The sequence below is a fragment of the Gobio gobio genome (assembly GCF_949357685.1).
Source record: "Gobio gobio genome assembly, chromosome: 9".
Lineage (NCBI taxonomy): Eukaryota > Metazoa > Chordata > Actinopteri > Cypriniformes > Gobionidae > Gobio > Gobio gobio.
Window position 1 is genome coordinate 38,022,926 of NC_137115.1, and position 11,135 is coordinate 38,034,060.

At 37.6% G+C, this 11,135-nt stretch overlaps 1 protein-coding gene across 1 annotated transcript in view; it reads right to left on the bottom strand.

The window, feature by feature from the left end:
- The window catches only part of fam107b (family with sequence similarity 107 member B), a 30,727-nt gene extending 26,486 nt beyond the window's left edge, over window positions 1-4,241 (bottom strand). Inside the window, exons 1-2 of the mRNA XM_079825523.1 lie at window positions 3,519-4,241; window positions 3,134-3,430 (exon numbers count right to left, since the gene is read on the bottom strand). The gene's annotated coding sequence lies outside the window, so the exon portion shown is untranslated. The remainder of the gene's footprint in view (window positions 1-3,133; window positions 3,431-3,518) is intronic.
- Window positions 4,242-11,135: the final 6,894 nt, after the last annotated feature.

Here is an 11,135-nt window from a genome sequence, read left to right on the forward strand (position 1 = left end):
TTGTAATTTCATTTGCTCTTTATGCATAGAGAAGTGACATCCAATGTGCTCTTCCCCATTTGCACGCGTGCCCAGTATAACCTTTGACAGGACAGGAAAGTTTGTTTTTCTGTGAGACTTTTTTTATTATTTCGCTATAATTTTACGAAAATAACATTAGAATAATGATAATAGCATCCTTTCTTCACAAAACTGAGAATATCTTGTTATATTTACAATGGAGCTTCACCTCTCAAGCGTTTTGGGCTTCTTTTCAGACAATATGAATAAATGTTCAACAGGACAGAATGTTTCATCCGAGTCAGTGACATCCTGATTTAGATCTGTGATTTATCTTGTGGTCATGAATCAGACACAATATCCATCAGACACAATATCCATTAGTCCAGCCTTCCCACTGCCCCGTGAGCTTTCTTGGACCATGTCGGGTGAGAGAGAAAAGGTATCTGATTGTCATGTTTCTTTTGTTTGATTTAAAGGGAGGGGAGGGGAGGGGAGGGGGGGAATCAATGTCAGCAACAGAATGCGAAGCAGCTATTGGTCAGATCCGACTAAAGGATTTACAGACAGCTGTCCATGTCTGGATTACTCTACAGATCTATAATAATTCACACAATCATACACCCAAACTCGTGTGCAAAGTAAACAATTTGCAAAAGCTACAGCTTACACACAGACCTTTATGGTGGCCTAAATGAGATAAATTACAGCCACAACAACAAGACAAAAAGAAAACAGCATAGAATTTCCTACATCATAATTCAAATCTGATATTAAAACCATTTTAATTAGATGATGCTATGAACGCTGTGCTAAATGAATCCCATCCTAACCCAGATTTATTCTCCCACTGATAATTTCTCCTACTCAAAATCACAAGATATCGCTCTACGCATGGGTTCATTAAAACAAACCCTTATATATTAAACAACATCCTGCGTCGCACATGTAACTGCATATTATCTCATTTCTCCATCCTCTTCTGCCTCTCACCTAACATTAAGCCAAAGGCTCTTGAGACATTAATAATGGGTTCGGGGCATAACTCTTTGTTCATGCCCCAACAAAAACACAGTATGCACTTCTATTTGACAAAATAATGAATCCGTTCAAGGATTTCCCACATTAAACCATCAACCAAACAACAAATCCCAACGTCGACCCATGCTTCAAAACACAACACAAGCTGTTTAGCATAACAACTCAAAATCCAGCCCCTGGGTGTCAACGTCACCACAGAAATCCATGGAAACGAGAAACAAAGAACATAAACATGCACTCTGTGCTTTATGATTTCAAACCCTACATGAATATTGCATCATACTTTAATGAGCAGATATAGCTCAGAATCCTTTGTGCGGCAGAAACACATATGCAGTCATATTAAAATTATGTATTATCATCATTTTTAATATGTATATGAGATACAAGACAAGGTAAATGGGCAGACAAGGGGAAACAAAGAGACCTGTCAAAGAACAGCTCTGCTATAACAGAACAAAGCACATTGAGCATCACGGAGACACACACGCGTGAACATGCAGACCAAAACAAAGATCCATTTCAATGCGTTTCAAGTGTACAGAAATGCCACTGCCCCACAACAGAAAGAATTTCCTCTAAAGCAACATGTTCATTAGGTTAATCAATATGCTGCATATAAATGCACACCAGCATGCACTCAATATGCAGTGTAGACAAAATTCAGTCTAGACCCGAGCATGCTGCTGACTCACAGTGTGTTCAGATAACTAAAAAAGGTAATTCCCAGTTCACAAGGACACTAAATAAGCCAAAGTATTAATATATCATGTTTAATAACCATGTCAAAGCTCATACATTGTTTAAAATTTCAATCTTATTTTCAATATCTCAAAGGAAATCAATTGAGAAAGATCAAATTAAGGAAGCAGAATGCACCCTGGGTTGACCCCCACGTGTAAAAGAGCTGACTTGAGAATACTAAGACTCAGAACAGTTTGGACTGGATGTTGCCGCAACCGATCCATGACCTAAAATGCTGTTTTGTAAGGCTGAGGACATCGTGTGACTCCCCAGAGAATCTCTAAATCACTCAACTCCACTGTCCTACCCATCCACAAGAGACAAGCATCATCACGTACGGGAAGACTGAAGTCATATCTTTCTCTATCTCACTTTCTCTGTGTTGCGCTCATGGTTACACAAAACGGAAACCACACACGGAGAATGATAGTGCATGTGTGAGAGAAACAGATAAAGAGATACAAACAGAAACGGGAAGACTTCACTAGCACTAGTGGGGGGACTGGTTCAAAGATCAAAAAACAGATGTAAGGCGTTTGACAAAACAGCCTCCAAATTGCAAACACATGTGTTCGGAACCAACTCCTTCCTACCCCCCCACACACCCTCCAATACAGAAAACCAGTTTCAATATGATCATACTGAACATCTCTACTAACAAGCTGATCTGAATCAGAGTCACTGTGGAGCATGTGCTCAGATTATGTTCACTTGGAGATAAGTGAATTAAATTACACTAAAACAACTATTTTAGAAATATACGTTACAACATTGTTAAGTTCCCCTATAGTTTGTATTGTAAGTGAGAAGGTCTAATGTATGAATAAGACAAAAGCCTCTTCAAGCGGAAATATTTGACAATGTACTACAATGAGGAAAACATGACAAGACAAGACATGACACGTCCCATGTGCTTGGAATTGCTGCTGACTGGACTACTGTATACTTTTTTTTACTCAATCTGCATCCATTAATACTTTCTGAAATGTAACATTTTGCTCAGAATGTGAAAATAAATAAAAAATAGAAATAAGAAATTTGAATAAAAGTGTTATATATACACAAGTGTATATAAACAAGTAATATGAAACGCCTACTTTCATTATTTCAAACATTTGCCATTGTTCTGGTGCGTCCTGGAGCGCGTGATTTGAGCGCTTTATTGTTCCGTTGCTCATTGTTTGATCTATTGTCTCATACATTCACTATAAAATCAATATATCCTATGACTGTGTACATAAACATTGTTTTCAATAGCGCGAGTCTCATTTCCACCACGACAAATAACGCGTTTCGATGCAAAGCGTCCTGAAGACAGAGACACATTCAAACACACACACACACATACCTCAAAATCAGTCCTGAACGGAACTCCTCTACGGTAAGTGACTTCAGATGAACCTCAGAATGAAAGACATCAGTTCACCTCTCCTGTTATGAAGGTGTGTCTGTTAAATCTGGTTTTTACAGTTCAGTTGTAGACAGGACCCTTAGAAATGTAAATTAATACTTGGAGTGCGGGGCGGGCGGACAATATGACCCAACGTCACATGCGATGCTCCGCCCATTTCTCCTCATGATTATTCATCAGCAGGGGAGACCCCGAAAAACGGTCTGGGCGTGGCGCAGTATCGGTGGGCGGAGACTATGGGCAGAGCGTACACAAAGCAAACGTGAATGTATATTAAAGGGATAGTTCACCCCAAAATTTAAATTCTGCCATACTTACTCACCCTTATGTTGTCCTATTACTTTCAGAAGTGTCCTGGTTGGCCTCTTTCATGTGCTGACAATAAATGGAGACTGAAGAGCTTTCCAAAAGGAGGCAATCTCACCTTAAAAGTATAAAAAAGATAGTCCACAGACTCCACACCATGGGTGCTTTATATTCGAAGTGTTCTGAAGTCATTGTTGTGACTCAAATGTATCTGTTTAGGCAATAGGGTCGTCCAATTGGTGAACAAATCAGAACCGATTCATTAAAAAGATCCATCTCAAACGAATTGTCGCAAAAACACACGCATGAAGTTAAGTAGATATCATAATTTGCATTTTTATAAATGCTTTTAATTTAATACTTTATTCACCAATTAGCCTACTATGATTTTATTTTAATTATTTATTCCCCCGTTACAATATTTTGTCATTTTATTAACACATTCTTTGTTTAAATCGATCTAAATGTAAACAAGGCATTTGAATAGCATGCTGTCATAATTTTACTTCGTTCACTGCTTTCTGCATGTGGACTATTGAAAATAATCGGCTTAACTGAGTCTGGACCCCAAAAGCCCCCACTACCCCCCATCAATCGACGGGATTTCTGCTTTTCACCCCCTTCTTTCTTCCAGACCAGTAGAGTACAACCCAGCCCTCATTGCGCCCTCGCTGCGCCTTCACGTGCTCGTGTGGAACGTGTGCTCGTGTGGACACTGCTGTGTAAAACACCGGACTTCCGGTTACTGGGGCGGTCTGACCAGTATGACAGTGGCATCATACAGAAAGTTTAGTAGAGAAACTAAAAGTTGATGGGTGAGGAGCAAAGAGTCAAGCGAAATTACTAATGTCCCTCTCTCTTTCTCTCTTTACCACTATATTTTCTGTCAAACGGCTTACCATAATTTCTAATGATTTACTAAAGTGTCTTACACGGTTTAATGATATCCAAATGGATATTCATTTAGCCTACTAGTATTTTAGCTGTAATTATGGTTAAATGGTAGGCAGGTCTACATCTGAAATAATCTCTCTCTTGTCTATGCACTATTTTGCAGATATGTTTTTCAAGTCAAGTCTCCTCAAAATATGGGTGTTGTCCTCGCTTTGTTCCTTGGGCAAGAACAAACATGCCATTTAATAAATTAAATGAATTATTAATATTTTTTTAATCTTTAAAGTCATTTAGGCTAAATATTTCACAGATTTTATATGTTATAAAACATTTTAACTATTTTACAACTTTCATATTTTGTCATTTTATGAATGAATGTTCCCTCAGAACTAGTTTCAGGACATTGATGTAATGCGCATTCCACTGCCGTGGTTCATGTAGAGAGCGTTTATAGAACTACAGGGGAATGAGTCATAACAGCTCCAGTAGTTCCAGAATTCAGTCCCAGACTTCCAGGGAACATATGTGGACGGTTACGGGAATTTGGGAGGGGTCCTAATGTTTGGGGGGGGGGGGGGGGGGGGGGGGTCATACAATTCCAAGCCATTCTTTCGCAATCTCTGAGCCCTCAGTGAGGGACTTGGAGGAAAAACAAAACTCCTTTATTAATATGTGTCTATACAAGTAGTAATCAGCCAGATTATTGTGTAGTCATTCATCCTGAAATTAAGTGGAATCAGATTTGAACATTTGACTTTTTATGTACAGCTATGACACTTTTCATTTGGACAGCATCATAGAAAATATCAATTTACAACCAAATTTGGTATTATCACTAATAGTTTAAAGCTTTGTAGATAAGGTTTCCGTTATCATTCCAGTTCATCTGCATTATTAATTTAAGATTTCCTTGTGGTTGATTTCCTGTGCCCGGCCCCTCTCTAACCACTTTCAACCTGTTTGTTGTTAAACAGGAAATGACAGTTTTCTGAAACCATGGTAATGACTCTGGCTTCCTCTATCGCAGTGGCCTAAAGGCATCACTTTGAAGATCAGTGTGTACATCTTTGCACTGAACACACCAGCAAGACACTTTTCTTTTTAAGGAGGATTTAGTAAAATGAATCTCATATTGATTAGATGATAAAATAAGGTAACTTGGATTTGAAAATGTCTATTTATTCTTAAATTTCATACATAAATAATATTTAATATATGATTATGATGTCCAAATACAAGATCCCCACAAAAGTCCCTGAACTTCATATGTAATAAAAGATAGAGTTTAAACTTGAACTATGTCTACTTTGATCAGCTTGACTTATTGCCATACTGGAGAACACGGAAAATATATAGTTATGGCCATAGTGAATGTCTGTGACCTACTTTGACTGGACCGGGGAGCCACTTTATACCAATGAGATTACATTTTACAGGAAAGTACGCCCAGAGTGTAGTCATACTGAGTTCATCTTTACCCTATGTGTTTTCCACTGGAATGAAGCCATCTCTGCTTCAGAGGTTTGACCAACAGCATTATCATTATATGTTCTTCACTATGATGTGCTGTAACAAAATACAAAAATCTTTCAGTCAATACTGACATACATCTACTTTATTTGCATCTGCTTATAGTCCTGGAATGAAGTTATGGCTTGAACAATATTCGGAATTCTTAAAAAAAAAAAATCTCCTTTTGTGTTCCATGGAAAAATTTGACACAATGAACTATTCCTTATACAAAATGAGTACATGTTTCTTTCTGAATAAAGTACACTATATAACATCTGCAAAGAGTTTTTGCACGAAACTGAGACACCATCTGTTTTAATGAGGATTGGGTCTGAATCACACAATATCAAATGTACAGAGTCACAGATGTTTGAGCGGTTACACACTCTAGGGAAGACTGCGCTCTAGGGAAAATGAAACTGAGTTGGGAATACTTAGATGTGTTTTTTAAAAATATATTACAATCCTTAACCGAGTTGCTGTCTTCGTTGTTTGTGTGTTTCCAGCATGTAAATGTGTATTATTTGCTTATTTGGGCTAGTTCATTGCTTTGTACTGCTTTTTTGCTTTTGCAATTTATGTCCAAAGATTTTTTCTTCTAAAATGCAATATTTGAAAGCTTTGATGTTACTTAAATATTTTAAAAGCATAAAAATCTTTCCAACATGAAACCACAAGTCAGTCTCATATTTAGACTGTATTTTTATTGAGTACACAGAGAGCAATTAAAAGAAGCAATAAAACAGGGTAACATGAATGTAATGCATATGTTTTTCATTTGCAGCTCCACTGTAATATTTGATCAGTTTAGTTCTATTAATTTAAGAGTAATGTTACTACAAAATTCTTGAATCATTTGTGTGAGAGAAGCGGGCGCAGGTGCACTTAGGACGTGTCCAAATCCAATTTTGCTAGTTTAACGACAGAAAAAATAAGCAAAAATTGACTTTAGACCAGGTTTTTGTGGGTCCATGGCACAGTCTATTTCAGTTGCCTCAAAATAGCAACGCGCCAACAATGCGCCTGAACACACCTCGTTTTCAGACCAGCATGCCCACGCCCATTTGCTATTTAAACAATGTGGCGCTAGACGTGAAAATGATGCGTCGGGGTGAAACTAGCAAAAAACACTTGCGTCGCACCTGGCGTCGCATTGCGCTGGGTGTATGATAGGGCCCAATGTGTACCTAAATTTGAATCTGAATTTGTGATACATTTAAAACACATATTTTTGTTACATGCAGGATCAATATGGATAATGTATGTAGGCTATATTTGAAAAAGGTTCATGATACAACTATACCTGATGTTCTGTCAACAAAAGAGATAAACTGCAAACTTAAAAGCATTCTGCGCAATCAATCAATCAATCAATCTCGTATGAAAATGTATTCTTTTTTCTCTCTCTGTCTCTCCTGTTGTTACCATGAGCGCCGGGCAGAGGATGGGCGACTGATGAGGAGCTCAGCCTCTTTTAATCTAATAAACCAACTCTGAGTCACGCTGCAGGATGGGCGGCACCCACATTTCTGGATGACCCTGCTGCAGCCCCGCTCTGACATCATCATATTATAACCCTGATGCTGATCATGTGCCAAAATACTGCCAGGATGATTAAAGGTGCTTTTCTCTAAGAAGTCCGACCACAGCTTACTATAAAAGTGCTGTCTTGTTCATTTTACTTAATCTGATATGGGCTAATAGAAAATTACATATAACACTCTTTTAACTGTTGATATCACTACACTATAACGTTACTTGTCTGTGTTCCACACATACTGTTAGTCTCTGCATTAGGGGTAAGGATTTTTCAGTGACTCTTTCTGCAGGTTAAATCGTTGTGCCAATAGGTGGTGGTTATCAGTGAATCACAGAATCATTCATTTAACCGATTCATTCAAAAACCCTTTTTATGAAATAAGTACATAGCGATTCATTCAAGAACAAAATAAGTGACTGGCTGAATTCATAACAGCTAGCAAATCACTTTGACTGTTTCTCGGATATAAAGAAATAGTAGCAGTAACATGCTAGTGTGCAGTTCCAAATTCAGTCAGTGTCTTAATGATTGAATCATTTGAATCATTCACTCAACCGTTTCTTTCCTAAGTCATTCAGAAACATAAGACACTGCTTTCGCGGCTCTGCAGCCGCTTCACTTGAAACTTTTTTTCATTGGCGGAGCAAAAGCAACTAGCAATATTGTGTCTAAAATGTAAGTTTCTCAATATTAAAGTGTTAGTTCACCCAAAAATGAAAATTCTGTCATTAATTACTTACCCTCATGTCGTTCGACACCCGTAAGACCTCCGTTCATCTTCGGAACAGAAATGAAGATATTTTAGTTGAAATCTGATGGCTCTGAAAGGCCTCCATTGGCACAATGGCACGGTTCACTCTCAAGACCCTTAAAAGGTACTAAAGACGTCGTTACAAAGTCCATCTCACTACAGTGGTTCTAAAATAACTTGATAAATCGGCGAGAATAGTTTTTGTGCGCAAAAAAACCCTAAATAACGACTTATATAGTGATGACGATTTCAAAACAAGGCATCATGAAGCTTCGAAGCGCTATGAATCAGCGATTCATTTTTGCCAAATTTCAGCAGTTTGGCGGTTTGACACGCGATCCGAATCATGATTCGACTCACTGATTCATAACGCTTCGAAGCTTCATGATGCCTTGTTTTGAAATCGTCATCACTATGTAAGTCGTTATTTAGGGTTTTTTTGCGCACAAAAACTATTCTCGCCGATTTATCAAGTTATTTTAGAACCACTGTAGTGAGATGGACTTTGTAACGACGTCTTAAGTAACTTTTAAGGGTCTTGAGAGTGAACCGTGCCATTGTGCCAATGGAGGCCTTTCAGAGCCATCAGATTTCAACTAAAATATCTTCATTTCTGTTCCGAAGATGAACGGAGGTCTGGCGGGTGTCGAACGACATGAGGGTAAGTAATTAATGACAGAATTTTCATTTTTGGGTGAACTAACCCTTTAAGCTCTTGTTTATTGAACTGCTACACTTTTTATACAGTTATGTGACATTGACAGAATCAGCCATGCTGATATACTGCATAAAACACTCTTGTGAAGTTTTACGTAAATAGAACGTTAAATATTTTAAGTATTTTGTATAGCCTATCTCTTTTAAATGTTTGCTATGCAAAACTTTTTTTCTTGTCTTCCAGAAATTCCCTCACATAGACATATCTGCATCATTCCAGAAGACTCATAGTATAGCCACCAGCATAAGAATACATTCCGATGATTTATTGCCCAGTATTTACAAAGACAGCATTCAATCAAAAATCTGCTGTGTGTCCAGGCTGTATCTGTCACTCGGTCTTGAAATAGTCACACACAGAGTCCGTGCACTCTCTGAGCACTTTAGCTAATGGAGCTGATTGGTATGAATAGGAAAGCTGGTGCAGAGCAGAGCCGCTATAGAGGTGAGTGATGTAATAGGTTTTTTTTTTTAATACCCTGCCAGCTGAATCAATGACAATCAATCAGGATGAAGCGCTGAACACACATTAGAAGATGCAGGCGTGGTTGCAGCATGACACTGGAGTCTTAACACAGAACTGATACATGCAAGAACAGTCACAAGAAGACGCATATGTACACGGAAACAAACGCATAACTGTAAATGTTGTAGATGCTGTAAGAAATGAGGAGGGACACCTGCTCTTTCTAGTTGTCGAAAGAGAAACAGATTAAAGGGCGAAAAATACATAAACAGCTCCCGTAGGAAAGGAAAATGATAAACGAGGTCTCTTTAACGTCTCAAATATTTCTCCTAGACAGCGATGTGATTAATTGAACGCAAATTGAGAGAGCAAATTGGGTTTTTAAGGGGCTGTTTGCATGACACCATTTCCACCTAAAAATGGAAAACAAATGCCTTTTGGCCATTCATTTACACGACAACAGCGTTTTGGGGGCCTAAAAACTCAAACTTTTGAAAACGGGTTTTACGAGTTTTTCAAAACGATACCGTTATTGTCTCCATGTAAACTACAAAAACATGAATGTTTCATGCACATGTGTATTATGTGTTCAGTCTATAGGCACTGTGACATGGTCAACTACTGGCCTGGCATGCATAATACAGAATTTTTAGTCGTTTTCGCAGCCCCGTGTGAACAAGGTTTATTTTGACAACATTGTCATCTGAACACAAAAAACGTTTCTGTTTTTAGTACATCATTATCGTGTAAACATACCCTTAAAGGTGCACTGTGTAAACTTTAGCAGCATCTAGTGGTGAGGTTGCAAATTGCAACCGCCCAACGCTCACCCCTCGCTTTCGAAGCACATAGAGAAGCTACGGTGGCTGACACAGGACAAAGATGTCATCGTCTGAGACAGCAGAGAGTGGCTAGCGCTCTGTAGAGCAGTTTATCCGTTTAGGGCTACTGTAGAAAGAAACATGACGGCACAAAATGGCGACTTCACTATAAGGGGATAGAAATGGCTCATTCTAAAGTAATAAAAACATAACGGTTCATTATGTAAGGTCTTTATACGCAGCTGAAAACATATTATGTATTTATATATTGCTGTCAATATTTCTGTCAATAGATCCTCCTAAATATTACATAATACATCTCATTTTGATACTTGAATTAAACACAATGGAGAACTCCATTAAGTCTCCAGAGCTGTAAATGAAAAAGCTAATTCTTGAAAAGGCAGGACATCACCTGAAAAACAAATTTGACGTCATTCAAATCAATACACTGTAAAAAAAAAAAAAAAAAAAAAACATTTGTTGGTTTAACTTAAAAAAGTAAGTAACCTGGTTGCCTTAAAATTTTGAGTTCACTGAAATTAACAATTTGAGTTAATACAATGAAGGAAATTGGTTTGATAAATAGAAACTCAAAATATTATTGTATCTGAACAACATAAATAAAAAAAATTTGTGATAAATCATGAAAATAGCAAATAGTTTCACTGCATTATTATAAATAAAACACACAATTACGCAATATGCTTACAAAATCTTTTAATAAAATTTGAATAAAGAGTGATGTCGATTCTCAAATGTTCCTTGAATTCACTCAATTTTTTTATTTCAATTAACTCAAAATTTTAAGGTAACCAGGTAGCTTACTTTTTAAATATTTTTTACAGTGTAGTAATAAAACTGCATCTGTAATACTGCATTATTATTCACTCTTTTATATCCCCTTATTCATATTCAGCTGGTGTCTACAC